The 15,026-nt window shown below is 41.9% G+C and overlaps 1 pseudogene; it reads right to left on the bottom strand.

Moving 5' to 3' along the window:
* Positions 1-9,380: 9,380 nt before the first annotated feature.
* Positions 9,381-13,849, bottom strand: LOC121465968 (annotated as a pseudogene).
* Between the last annotated feature and the right edge of the window lie 1,177 nt (positions 13,850-15,026).

Here is a 15,026-nt window from a genome sequence, read left to right as displayed (position 1 = left end):
TTTCTACAGTGAGCCCCATTCTGGCTCCCTGATCCAGCCTCTGGGGAGGCCAGCCAATTAACATTCCCCTCACCTCCTTTCTTTCCTAAACTGACGTTTATCCCAGGGCCCCCAAACAAGGCCAAGTTTCTCTTATGCTGAAAACAGTCTTTCAAAGTTGTTTTACTTCAAATTACCATTTCATCTGGCTGTTCCATTTTTCCCCCATTTTGGGGGGTGGGGTGAGGATAAACCTTTCTGAATATAAAATCATATTAACTCAAAAAAGTTATAAACGTTTAAAGTAAAACATCAAAATATCATCACTCCTGGCTTCAGAGATAACCAGAATTGGAATACTCTCCTATAAGGTTCTCATTAGTAGATATGTACAATACTTTTCCTCCTAAAAGTGAGATATTTACTTGATCAAACTGGTTTTGCCCTCTTAGAATCTATTCTGTTCCTTTCTATGCTAATGTATGATTCATCTTTCTAATGACTGTGCAATATTCTCATGTACAAATGTGCCATAAATATAAGGCTTAAGTAAAGCAAGCTCCTTTTAACAGAAAGTTGGTTATTTCTAGTTCTATTAAAATGGAGCCCCAGACCTCCCAGTTACATTTGGGATGTTACCGCTGTAAAATGTCAATAGCAGACCCTTACCAGGCAGCTGCGAGACGTTTGTAAGTGTCCACAGTGCTCCGGTGCTGGGAACAACAGGAGCTGTTAACAGTTACTTTGTGATGTCACCTCCTCACCTCCCCTGCCCCCCACCCCATGCTAACTGTAGCTCTTGACCAGCCAGGATGGGAAGGGCAAGATTCCAGCCATCCTTCCTGTATCCCAAGGAAAACACATTTGGGCACAGCCAGTCTCATTTTCCACTGCACCGTCCAGATGCCCAGCCCTCTCTATAGTAAGATAATAGTAACTTCGCTGACCTTCAGCATGTGAACTGGGCGGGTGAAACGCCCTGGGAGATCCCTGCTCCAGCTGCAGGGCTTGGCTAGCTGTGGAAAGCTGAATGCGGCTGAAGTCACCTGTCACTCAGCCATCCTCTGGGAGAGGCTCTGGTGGACTCCTCAGCCAGTGACTCCATCTTCCTTTCATCTTTGTGGAGAGAAACGTGGCAGTAAACAAAGCCCCGATCTCCAGATATCGCGGCCCTGAGCCGTGCACCCGACAGGCAATGGCGTTGGTTCAAGGCTGTTCCGTCTAAATAACCTCCTATCTAGTCATGACAGTTCCCTGCTCTTTGGTCCTACCTTAGTGGGTCTTTCTGGTGGAGGGCTCTACCTGAAAAGCCAGAGTTGGTCGGATCTTTTTGAGACCTTCTATCTCTTCCCTCTTGTGAGAACCAAACTCGTTCCTTACGGCTTGAGGCTCAGTGCTCTGATCTGTAATCACAGACTTCAGCACTCAGGTTCATTTTAACTTCTTACTCCTTTTTAAGAGCAAGTCTGCTCTATGGACACACACCTACCTGGCCTCTACTTGGCCAAAATGCAGACTAGAAACAGGCTGACTTTCACCACTGCCCTGTCTTCCTCGTTTCTTCACATAAGATCTTCAGCACCTCTTTACATACACAGGCAAAGTTTTGTTTGTTTTCTCATAGCACAATGGTGTTTATAGCTTTAATAACCTTTGGGCCGTAAATACCTTTCTTTGGACTGGAGGAGGGGTGCATGGAAACATGGTAGCCATATGATGGGCTATGTCCGAGTATCACTCTCCTTAGCCCACCCCCAATATCCCCCCACTCCTGACCCTCCTGCCTCTCCAAGTAGCCACCCCCCCTTGACCCTCCCCCCTCCTCTTTCCCTCTGTCCCACTTATTCTTAAAGAAAAATAAATGGACAGTTTCTTCCACTACCTTTAACACTGAGTTAGTGTGGTTCTTAAAACTAGGGCTCATTTGCGGATCGATACATCTCAGCAGAGAGATGGAATAAAGCTGTCGGGAGTTAGGACTGTCTCAAAGGAAACTAAAGCCTGATTTTATTTTGCTGAGGTAGTTTTTTGCATGCTATTTTCATGGTTTCTGACTTTAGAGATCTGGTATCTAGGACTGTGATTGCAAGCCAGAGGTTGGTCACCCTGTGCGTGTCAACTCTGAAGTTACCACAGAGCTGGGCTCACCACTCAGAAGGGGCTTGTTCCTTCTTTAACTGGCACAGGGCTCTCCTGTGAAAATACATGTTTCCATTACAGCCATACACACAGAAATCCAGTTTAGACTTTAGTGAACAATAGAAAGAAGGATAAGATCTTGTCCAAGATCCCAGTTCCAAAAATAAGTGCAGATAAACCTCCAGAAAAGAGAAGTTTGAAGAAGTTTGTTAAGCCTTGGGGGAGGAAATGATGCCCTTGTACTTGAAGACATAAAGGGGTAAACGGAGAGACTGTCTAGGTATCTGATGAGGAAAACACCAGACTGTTACTTTAATCACAAAGCTAATGCTGCGTCACTAGTTAGGCTTGGGAAAAGATTGAACTTTAATTCTAAAGTTCATTTGTTCATTTGTGGCGCACGCCTTTAGTCCCAGCACTTTGGGGGCAGAGGCAGGTGGATCTCTGAATCCAAGGCCAGCCTGAACTATAGAGCTAGTTTCAGGACAGCCAGGGCTACACAAAGAAACCCTGTCTGGAAAAGCCAAAATAATAATGATGATGATGATGATGATGATGATGATGATGATGATGAGGAGGAGGAGGAGGAGGAGGAGAAACAAACTATACTAGAAAGATTAAAAATATAAAATGTATAACTGAAATTACAGTTTTAATTCTGGAATATGTGTGTGTGTGTGTGTGTGTGTGTGTGTAAATATAATGTGTATGTGTGTGTGTGTGTGTGGCAGACGATCTGAGACTTTCTTCTGCCCTCCATGTGTGTACCTAAGATGCAGGAACATACACACAAATTTAAAAATAAAGTTTGTTCATGTGCATATTAAGCAATACCACAGCCTCTACAAAGTCCTGTAAAGGTAGATAGGCGTGTATTACAGGATTCCATTATAGTGTTTCTTTCTTCCCCACAGACTGAACAAGACTTTTAACAAAAGCAGATGACCTACTACTGTGTACTACCTACCTACTGTGGGTAGCCACAACTCATTGCAAGCACAATTATTTATGTTTTGAAGTAGCAGATTAATGAAGTCTGAATAATACCCATTTATATCTCTTCTCTTACAATATGAACATTTCCTTATTTCCTTTTCTTATTGCTTTGTTTGAAATCTTTACAAAAGTAATAATTCAATGATAAAACCAGCATGCTTGTATGGTTCCTCCGTTTAAGCACAATGCCTTTGGTGATCCACCATTCATTGTTTCACACTTCTATTAGCATGCTAAGAGTTCTTGTTAATTTCTAATACACACACTTGTTTACTCATCCAGACAAGCCCCACTATTAGACTTTGGTTGACCTGGATCTTAATAATTAGGCTAGCTGGGATTAAGGGTGTATTGTACACCAGCATGCCTGAAATCTAAGGCATTTAAATAAGTATATATATATTTTCCCACTTCTTTCTCTCATTTCTCTCTCTCTCTCTCTCTCTCTCTCTCTCTCTCTCGTGTATGTGTGTGCCACATGTATGAGGGTGCCCTGGGAAGGCAGACAGCTGTGCTAGGAAGTTATAAGAAGTTGGGAGTTGCCTGATATGGGTTTTGGAAACCAAAGTCAGGTCCTCTGGAAAAAAAAAAAAGAACAAATTCTTTTCTTAAAAAAAAATTAAGTACTTTCTTATTTAAAAACACTTGTAATTTTGCAAGCTAGCAGTAAAATATTGAGTCCAATATTTTACTAAAAATTACCAATTAGCACCGTATATATTTTAAAGCTCATTGGAACATTGTTTCACTGCAAATGATGATCATCTCCAAGGTCAAACTAGTCTCAGCATGTGATTTTGGTTCCAGATAAAAATATGTATTTGGGGGGCTGGAGAGATGGCTCAGAGGTTGAGAACACTGACTGCTCTTCCAGAGATCCTGAGTTCAATTCCCAGCAACCACATGGTGGCTCACAACCATCTACAATGAGATCTGGTGCCCTTTTCTGACCTGTTGTCATACATGGAGGCAGAACACTGTATACATAATAAATAAAAAATATTAAAAAAATATGTATTTTAAAACCAATTAACTACATTAACATATTTGTTAATCTAACAAAATCTAAGTACCATAGTTTAAAGCAGCGTTTAATCTCTGAAATTTTTCTAAAAAGAAGGCACATAAAGAAGTTGAGAAATCAGCTATAAAAACAAATAACTCATTCACTTTTTTTTTAGAAACCTCTTATTTTGTTATTCTTCCAGATTGAACTCTTAATCACCAAGCTGTAGCTCCACACTCTCTAAGATGTAAAATTAAACAAGGATGGCCATTAAATTTCACCAAATGGCTTTGGAGTAATGAATGAGTTCATGTTAAATAAGTTCTTCCATTTTTATGTTATTAGCTAATTACATTATAAAATGTTTCACTCTTGAGTAGCTGCATAGATGCAAATGGATAAGACCAAATGACTGTCCATAACGTGATTTCAGGAATGCTCATTCTGGAAAGTTTTATTGCTAGTGTCTAGCTTGATTTCTGAATATTTAAGAAATGTGTTGTCTAAGATTTCAGCTTTGAAATATCTTTTAAAAGTCTGTGGGGTTAGGATATATGATCAAAGCTTTTTTTTTTCTTTTGATGAAAACTTTTAGAGTTCTGGAAACTTCCAAAGTCTATCTTTGCATTGCACGAAGTTATATATTTATATAGTCAAGGTTTGTGATTATTTAAACTTGTGCTGCTTTATAACTAGTGTAGTAGTTTCTTACATTGCATATCAAAATTACCAGCATTATTTCAAGCTTAATTCCAACCAACACAGATGTGTTATGGCAGAGATTCAAGGGGCCAATAATCCAGCCTGGTATTGATGCTTCTCTGCTCGGGACCTCATGACGCTGAGATCAAGGTGTTGATTGCTATGCCATCATCTGGAGGCTCGGCCAGGGAAAGGTCAGTGTGTGGGCGCCCTCAAGGTGTTGGCGGATTTCCTTTTCCTTGTTGTTGAGAGACTAAGGCTTTCATTGTGTGGCCAGCAATTGGCTGTTGGTTGCTAGCAGCTGTCCTTTGGTTCTTACAGTGTGACCTCCTCCCCAGACCTTTTCAGACTGAAATCATTTACTTTGAGGAGATTTTAGTACACTTTAAGGGCTCACCTAATGAGCTATATCCATTGGGAATAATTATCCTCTTATCATCTCAACGTCTACTGATTTGGGGATCTTGCATCGAGTGGCCCCTGTGCATTCTAACATAATCACAGTATAGGCAAGCTCTTGTTCTGTTCACAAAGTCTGGCTCATACTCAGAGGACTATAGTATGTACATATGCTAGATCAGGAAAACTCAGGGGTCATCCTAGAGTTCTGTTTGCTCCTCTTTATCTATCTCATATTTTCCAATTGGGGGCGGGGGGATGGTCAAAGCTTCCAAGATGGCGGCTGTGTAAAGTCCTTCCAGCTTCAGTGGAAAGTTTTGCTGTCTGTGACAGCGCTGTGTTGCTTGTGACTCTGGTAAGACGAATGTATTCCCCCCCCCCCCCCCGCCATTTCTCCTTTCTCTTGTTAGGGTGCGTCCTGAGAGAAACTCTTGCGACAGCTCCAGAGGTCAGAGGTTTGTAGTTCACATGTTGTCACTCAGCTGATGGCTCACCTTGCTGGAATGAGGCCATATCCACACCTGCAGCCTTTCCACGCTGCCTGGCTCTTTCTTCAGCTTCTTCAACCCCCACACGAGGTGTGAGCATATTGAACTCCACAGTGATTCCTCCTAGCTTCTGTAGGCTATTCATGTCATCCAAGGTCAGAGGCAATTGGAACTGATGAATTTCAGTGGATATCAGTCTGTTCTCATAAACCCCAGATGATGATGGCAGATTCCAGAGTACTCTTGATGCCTCCCTCTTGGTGACCTCCCCCACCCATATTCTCTTCCTGATTGTCCTATGAACTTCAAGCTTCAGGGATGAGGCAATAAATCTTTCAGAGGCAGCCAAATAGTTCCTAGAACTGCACAAGGCCAAATCCTGAAATCTGTTCCTTTATATACACATATAGGTAGGTACACACATATGCCTATGAGTAAAATCACATATATATCTATACCACATAGATCTCATGCATATGTAACTGTATATATGAAAGAGAAACTGCTGTATGTAGTTTTGCTTTTCTGCACCCTAAGCTGCTATTGTATGAATTTTCATCATCAACACAGCTTCCCAGTAAGCTATGCTTTCTGTCAAAGTCAACTTTTCTCTTTGAACATTAAACATTTTATGTCTTCTTCTTTAAATAATAATTACCACTTCCATTTTTGGGGGGTTTATTGGTTATATTTTTGCTTGCCTCTCAGTCCTCAGTTTTCAATCTGTTGAATAAAAATTAGATCTGCATTTTATGTTTATGGTCAGTCTTGTAGAGTGATTTATTTTACCAGTACCAGGTCATTTTACAAGCATGTATTTGGAATGTTCCAGACTCAGTGAATCTGTGCAGCAGGCTTATAGAATAGAGGTAGGGGCATGAGTTCTCGTAAGCAGGTTAACCAGCACATAGTAAACAAGACCCTCTTGTTGCCATTATAATTTACAGCTGTAATGTGTTAATACAGATGTGCATACACACACGCACACACAAATTTTTGTAAATTCTTACCCTTTCACAATGATTTATGTTGTCAGTGTTATAAGCCAACAGATCTTGAAACTTGAGTGGCTTCTCAACATTACAGAAAAGGTTTTTGTTTTTTTGTTTTTTGTAAACAAAGTCAACCTTCTAAATGTCAGTATTTATAGGAATAATAAAAGAAATGTATAGGGTTTATTTTTATAATTTTTAATTCATGTACATGTGTGTATATCTGTGTGTGGGTATGTGCAGGTTCGCACAGGTGCCTATGCGGTTGGTCAACAGAGGACATCCGATTTCCCTGTAACTGGAGTGACAGGTGATTGGGAGCTGGGAGACAAACTCTGATTCACTGTAAGGGCAGCAAGTGCTCTTTAAAACTGAGTCATCTCTCCTGCCCCTTCATTTTGAATTGAAAAGAAAAAATAATATTGAGTTGGACTAAATGAGCTCCCACTCCCCAAGTCAGAATTGCCTTGTGGATCATATTGCTTGAAAGGACAAAATCTTTTAAAAAAAAAATGGTTTTATACCTTTTTCTTTTGTGACAATCAGTGACTCCCTGGAGGTGTCACCGCTCAGAAGAAAAGGGATCCTGGCAGTTGGGAACCAGGGAATATTGAGTTTTATAGCTCGTGTGGAAGAGCGCTCTGGCAGCCGGGAGCCAGGGGATAGCACAGACCACACACACACAGTAAGCATAGCAGCTTACAGCCCTGATCTAGGGAAGGTTTCCCTAATGTGACAACTCTGCTACCCAGGAAAGGGCTTCCTAGGGAACTTGTTACAACTCGGCTCTGGTGCTCCACAACGCTGCTCTGCTAGGGGAAGGCTCCCCCAGTGAAAGTGTTACAGCCCTGCTCCGCTCTGTCTCTGCCCTAACCTCAGTCAAGAGACTAATTGGGAGGGAAGAATCCAGGAAAGTGGCTGCATCTACCAGGCTGCAAGAAGAGCAACCACAAACTGAACAGGCACAGGGCTTATATAGATAGGGCTTCTTAGGGGCGGAGTTTTCTCAGGGAGAAGTGGGAGGGGAATTGGTTAGTTTTTCCCTGCACAAAGATTGGTTAGTTTAGTTGGTCGGGGCAGAGAGACTGATCTCAGAGCCAAACTGTGTTTATCGGCGAAAATGAATGCAGACAGACTGTAAATATATATACAGCTTTAATGGGGAAATAGACTTACAGAACCACAGGTTCCCGCAGAGAACAGGAAAACAGAAGGGGCGGTTGGGAGCACGCCCCGCAATCTTTATAAGTAAAAAATATCCTCGGGGGACCCTGCCCCCAAGTAACGTGATTGGCTGGATCTCTCCTACGTGTGTTTCTTTCACTGGCCTTTTTAATCCTTTTGACTCTAGTTTTGGGGTCAGGGCATATTTCTTTCACTGACTCTCATTCTAAGAACAAAGTATGTTTCTTTGGCACTGGTTTTTAGAGTCAGAGTACATTTCTTTGGGTCTGGGTTTAGAGCTCAATCATTTTTTTAATGGCTCTAGTTTCAGAGTCAGGGTGGGTTTCTTTGGCTGGACTTTTACCCTACACTCCCCTATTATCTTTAAGGTGAAGACCAGAATCCATACTTAAGATTTCCCGCTGTGATGGTCCCTGCAAAGTTCATTCACTGGGAACCAACTGGGAAGCAGTGCTAAGAGTCAGGGCTTCCCTGGTGAATGAATGCATCCATCTGTGGACTATGCAGGAATCTATGGCTGAATGAATGACTCTGTTGGCAGATGGGCTATGGTGAAAGTGGCAAGCTTGCTGTCTTTTACCATGCAAGGTACAGCCAGGAACTGTGAGCTGAATACGCCTCTTGTCTTTATGTATTATCCACCCTTAGGTATTTTGTTATAGCAGCAGAACATGGGCCAAGACAACCAATGAGTATGAGTCCTCTGTGGCTGCCCAAATACACACCTCAGTATTCTCAACATGAAACTGTATTCACATGAGAGGACTCATATGGATTTCACACCATTCCTTGCTCGCTTCTGCCTACAAACTCCTGTCTGTGATAATAACTTTTTATCTAGAATGTTATCTTCCTGCTAGGCTTCCTGTCCAAACCCTATTCACCTCAACTTTTGATAACCAAAACCATTTTCTTCCTTTTAAAAATTTTGTTTTATTTTGAATTATATCTCTCTGCATGTTGTATTATGGTGTGTGTGCATGTGAGTGTAGTGCCCATGGAGGACAGAAAAAGGGTTCTATGCTCTGGAGCTGTAGTTACAGAGGGTTGTAAGCTGCCTGACATGGATGCTGAGACCCGAATCTTCTTTAAGTTGAATTACTCATGTAGCCCTTAGGTCCAGCTCCTTATTTCCCCATGTGTGAACATGTACATACAGATAGTGTGTATAATGTACTCAGTTCCTTCAAAAATAGCAGTGCCATTTCATGTTTCTTGGTGTGGCCTAAAGGGCTCAAGGGAACCTGCACTGTATGAGTTAATGAACTTTGCCACAGCTTTTTCAATAAATTGAACCCAAATCAAACTTGGGAAGGTCCCCCTTCCCACCACCCCTCCCTCGACACACAAAGAATCTTTGGTCACACTGTAAAACACTCACAGTACTTTATGATAAGGAAGACTGGCAGACATGGAGTTGGTCATTCCCTGTGCTGCGACCAACTTTAACCTCTTGGCTAAAGCTCTTGTTCTTGCTGCTTTGTCCGATTTTGCTCACATCTCAGGAAGTCCCACAGATGCCTGTTATCCTGGAAATTCAAACTGCTGGTGAGAGTTTATCCTCTGTTTTCTCAGCTTTTCAGGTGCTTTCTCTGCAGGATGATCTCCTGCTGCTTGAAGTACCCTTTGTCTCTCATAAACAAGCCGAGGTTCAAAGAGCATCTTACTGAAAACTTCTTATTCACATCCCTCATTGTGGGAATTGGGTCATACCCTGCCTAAGAACGGCCTATGGGAATAGATTCTCCTTTTGCTGGTGCTCCATCCATTACTTCATACTTAGCCATTGTTTCTGTTTCTGTTATGGTGCTGGCTCCAATTCCTGTGATCTTTTTCTTGGTCGGCTGTAACTCCGTGTGTTGTGTTTTTATTCTCACTGATAAGAAGTAAAGTTTTCCAAGGATCACATCCTGTAAATGATACTTTGACTTAGTATATTCAAAATCTATGTGCAGACAGTCTTCAATGCCCACTTCCATTTTAACAGAATTGACATCAGGATAGGTAGCAAGCTGGTGAACAATAAGACTTTACTCTTTCACTGAGTCTGTCAGCCTCCTCACAACGGTCACCTTAAGAAAATACCTCAGGCGGACATTGGAACTAATGTATGACTCACATGGTTTTCCACTTGCATAAATCCCAGATCCTAACTTCTGCTCTGAGTCAATTCTCTGGGTAAAACTGATGCTAAGATTGTGATTCATGAGTATTACTCTTATCATTGAAAAGTTCAGTTTGATCTACAAATTCAATCCTAATTCCTTATTGCTCTAGCCTCTTTCCAGGATGCTTCAGGCAGGACTACCTTTCTTGAAACAGTTCTTTCATTATAGAAGGGATAGTGTTTTTCTACTTCGCCATCTTCAGTTTCCACTGCTGCCATTTTTCTGGCTTCCCCATGATTAAGGGCAACATCAAGCTCACAAACAGGACAAAAAAGGCTCCAGGAGAGGCAGAGGCAGGCGGATCTCTGTGAGTTCAAGACCAGCTGGTCTACAAGAGCTAGTTCCAGGACAGGCTCCAAAACCACAGAGAAACCTTGTCTCGAAAAAAACCAAAAAAAAAAAAAAAGGCTCCAGGAGAATTCACTGTTACCACCACCAGGTCCCCGTGTCACTCAGCTTCCCCTCAGGAGAACTCTCATCCTTGGGAATGGGTTTTGAAGTCAACACTACTGATAAGATTTTGGTGTGAATGTGGCTTGTGACAGATGCTGTGACATTCCCTCAGAGACTGTTCCTCCTCAGGATTTCCTCAGCTGTGGGACAGTCTGATATAGCTTGTTTTACCCGAGAATCCTGGTACAGGGGTACTTACAAAATCCCAGATATAAGCTTTTAGACATTAGCTTAGGTTAAAACAAGCAAGCAAACAAAACACACAAAGAAAGCAAAAACCATGTCCATAACATTGACAACAGACCCTTGCTGCCCAGCACTCACTATACTCAGACAAATGGCCTCTCTATGAATTCAGCTGTGCCTGCTTGTAAAAGCTCCTCACAGTTGGGCTTGTTGACTATTGTCAACAGTATCCTGTCATTTCCTTGTCCTGAGGTCCTCCTGTCTGTATCTCTGGTCAGGAATGGTGTCTCTTTGAGAATGATGAGAGATGGATATGCCTTTGAGAAAAGGCAAAACACAGAACACTGTGTATTTCTACAGAGCTGGGCCAAACATTCTGCATCAGAAATACCATCCCACTTTACTGAAAGTCCATAAACTACACACACACACACACACACACACACGAACATATACAGATCTAACTACATTCTTATATATAAAACTATAGATCTTTTGTTTACAGGGAAGACACAGAACATCTCACAATGAAATTATGTACAGAAGACCAATTTGTAAGTATTTTTCTAAAAATAGCTCTTCACTGATGGGGGTAATAATTTTGTGGATAAAGTTGACATGCAACTTGACTTGCAAGCATGAAGATATGAGTTCAACTCTCCAAACCTATGTTTTAAAAAAATAAGTCAAGTATGGTAGTATAGGCTTTTAATCAGTCTTGGGGAGGGAGACTTGGGCTGGATCCCTTGGACTCACTGGTCAGGCAGCCTAGTCTAAATTGTGAGCTCTAGGCCAGTGAGAGTCATGATCTCAAAAACACGGAAAAAATAAAAGAAAAGAAAGGTCAGACGCTAGAAGTTGTCTCCTGGCCTCTCCACGCATACCATACTCATGCACTCACATGAGTATCACACACAGGTACACATGTGTATGCATGCACACACAAAATAGGTCATCACAATTTATCATACATTTGCAAGAAGTATCTTCTTAAGACTCCAAAACAATCCTCTAAGGTACAAAAGGCAGGCATAAGAGGCAAGGTCTTATTTGTCCTTGTTTTCTGCTATACTGTGAGAGCCCGAAGGTTAGAATCGGCATTCACCGTTCACTCAGGACCTAGTATGCCCATGGCACACAGAACTTCCACAGGTACGTGCTGGGTTAGAGAAGAGACCCCGCTCTTTAAGGGTCAGGAAACTGAAGACAGGCAAGAACAGTGACCTGCCCCAAGTCACGCTGCAGGACGATGAGTGCGTGAGGATCCCAACTGCAGTCTTCGGACCCCTGAGCCCAATCTCCTACTGTTTATTGCTCAAACATGTGCGGAGATCCCACTTAGCAAAACCTGAAAGGAAACATGGGATTATAAATGGAGTTTAATTTGTACTTTCAGAGTTTCTTTATCACTGTGTTATTTGTAGAATAAATACACAAAATTGGGGAAAGAGTCCTTGAGCAGAATTGAAGCTCACTGTGAGAGTAAGACCAGGGCCACAGGCTTGTCCAGTATGTGTCACTAGGCCTGTATTGATTCCACAGTCCCAATCATGTGCTTCTCCTGATGGCACGCAGCTGGCCACACAGGCCAAGAGTGAGCCACTGCATTCCCACCTTCAAAATAACAAAGGCCCATGACTGGACATCAGTGCACTGCCACAGCAGTCAGTGTAAGCGGCAAGGCACTTAGCGCTGTGACTGCCATGTTATTATGAGAGGAACCCAAATTATTTACTAAGTCGGGGAGTCAAAGTAGAGTGCTCATGCCCCACACTTTAACAGTGAACTAGAAAAGATCCGAGTAAAACTTTTGTTCCCCAGTATTTCCATGTATCTCCCACCCGCTTGCCTCTCACTAGCTGGGAAGCTAAGCAGAGCATTCCTGATTGCTCAGCAGATGGAACATGAGTTCATTGCTTATTTTCTGAGCTCCACCAATGGGGAGATTTCCCCCTTAATCTCTGCTGGTTATTGAGTGTTTGCTAGCCCTCAGTCCAGTCCTGGGAGCCTGGGAGCTCCTTGTTCTAGCAAGTAACTGTCTCCTTCAATCATTTTTTTAAAAAAATTGTGACTTTTATTTGTCTATTTGAGTGTGTTGAGTGCATGTACCCAGGCATTCGGTGCTCTCAGAGGCCAGAAAAAGGCATCAGATCCCCAAGATTTGGAGTTACCGGTAGTTGTAAGCCACCGTATGAGTGTTGGGAACTGAATTCAGGCACTCTACAAAAGCAGAAAAGTTGTCCTATCCCCTGGGCTAACTCTCCAGTCCTGCCATCAGTCACATATAACATCAATTGGGCCAATCAAAGCGCCACAGCAGAATACATTTCTTCTAGAAGTTTCTGTACAGACAATTTATAATTCTTGTGGGGCCATTACATACAGAGGAGCAGTGTTTAGAGCTTGTTGTGAAATGATGGAAAGAAAGAAACAGTAGAGGTCACCTATGTATTTCTCAGGTAGGTGACTCCTTATCTTGTCCTCAGAGAAGACCTGGTATTCGTTGTACCATTCCGTGGCTCTCCATTGCCTTTCTGAAGACACTGAGACCTAAATGCAGGGAAAGTGTTACTCGTCTGAAATCACAGAGGGCGATTTTACAAATCAAAACATTAACTTCACAAGTAAGTGGAAAACACAGTTCCATGGCCTCCAGAAACCTGGAAACAAACTGTAGTTTTGAATGGATCATGACACAGAAACTCAGTGCACAGCACACGTGTGTCTGACAGCAAAACCTTTGTCTTTGAGAGCCAAAGGTGTGTCTTGAAATTCCATAGTTCTGATGGACAGATGCTGTGTAAGGAACCTGTGCACATCTTCACGTTTAATCCACAGAATCTGAAGACTCCAGCCCTGTCTATTCAGATAGCTATTTTTTTAACATCCTTTTTTTTTCTTTGAACATTTTATTCATTTGGTGTCTTGAGAATGTGAGTGTATATGCCAGTTGCACCTGTAGAGGTCAGAGGACAACTTTCAATGTCAGTTCTTTCCATGTGGGTCCTGGGGATTGAACTCAGATCTTGGGCTTGAGGATTTTAGTTGCTGAAGTTTTTAACTGCTGACCGAAGATAGATTTATTTCCAAGTGATTAATCCCATCGCCACTTACCTTGGTAGTTTTCCCAGTTGGATTGACGAATAGAAAAGTCATCGATTAATGATCACATGGGCAGTTAAGACGCTTTTAAAAGTCAACTCATTTCGACTGAGGTATCTGAGTGGAACATAGTCAGAGCTACTGTGTGTATCAATAGAGCATCCTTAGATCCAGGCCTTTCATGCCCTCCCCCAAGCTTTAGCCATTGATCTTTTGGGTCCAAAGATGATGAACATTTACACAGAGAGAATTTGTTTAAGGGAAATTGTGTTGACCAAATGAAGCAAGGCTCCCCAGTGCATGTTTGTTCCATGATATCAAAGCCTTTTTGACTGTTGACATTTGGTGTGTTTTTGAAGGACAATAAAGAAAACATTATAGTCAACTTGCTTCAAAATGGTTATCAAAGTATCCTCACATGAACATTTTTCCTGTCACTTTAAAAATGTTTTATATTTGGTACATGGAAAATTGTAAACAATACCTTAAAAGTGGTCTGACCTGCTGTCTTGAAACACATTGACTGGACATATTGCCTATGCTGTTTGTATAGTGTGATTTATTATTCTCATTTTCTCCATTGATTTTGTCCAATTCAAAAATATTTGATAAACATTTTAAACTAGGGTTTAATTACATGGTCTTAAATTAAAAAATCCTCCTGTCTCAGCATCCCTGGTGCTAAGAGTACAGATGTGCGCCACCACAATGGACTAAGTTTTGAGCGACTATGTACTGGGCACAGGAGATTGAAGAAAAACAGTTCTGGAGCCCAGGACAAATATTTCTCTTCTACCACGTAGCATTTTCATGAACATGGCCTTGGCAAATCTGGTTAATGTACACAAGTTCCATCTTATCAAGTAACTTAGGGTAAAATTGAAGCAGAGATGAGGACCAGCTGGTTGCTAGGTACCAGTCACTTCATTTGGCAAGTTGTTGTCAAAGAAATTAACTTATTAACACTCCCACTTTCTTTCATATAAATGAATAAGGTCACAGAATTGGAGGTGGGGTGGGAAAGGTGGTTCTTTGTATATATAACCTACCTGCTTTGCCATACAAAGGCATAAAGACCCCGTGACTTCCAGTCATCTTGTGGTGAAGTCAGGATCTGAACACAAATCCCTCCTCTAGCTCTTCCCTCTAGAACTACTGCCCATTGGTTTCCTTCAAGTACAGTAGGCAGGTCAGGGCCAAAAGTCTAGTTGAAAGAAGGACTGGGAGGTTG

Source organism: Microtus oregoni, unplaced genomic scaffold (assembly GCF_018167655.1).
Source record: "Microtus oregoni isolate MIOR12 unplaced genomic scaffold, Mior012 000032F_ref0000030, whole genome shotgun sequence".
Classification (NCBI taxonomy): Eukaryota; Metazoa; Chordata; class Mammalia; order Rodentia; family Cricetidae; genus Microtus; species Microtus oregoni.
Note: the sequence above shows the minus strand (reverse complement) of the source record. Positions and strands in the feature narration are given on the sequence as shown.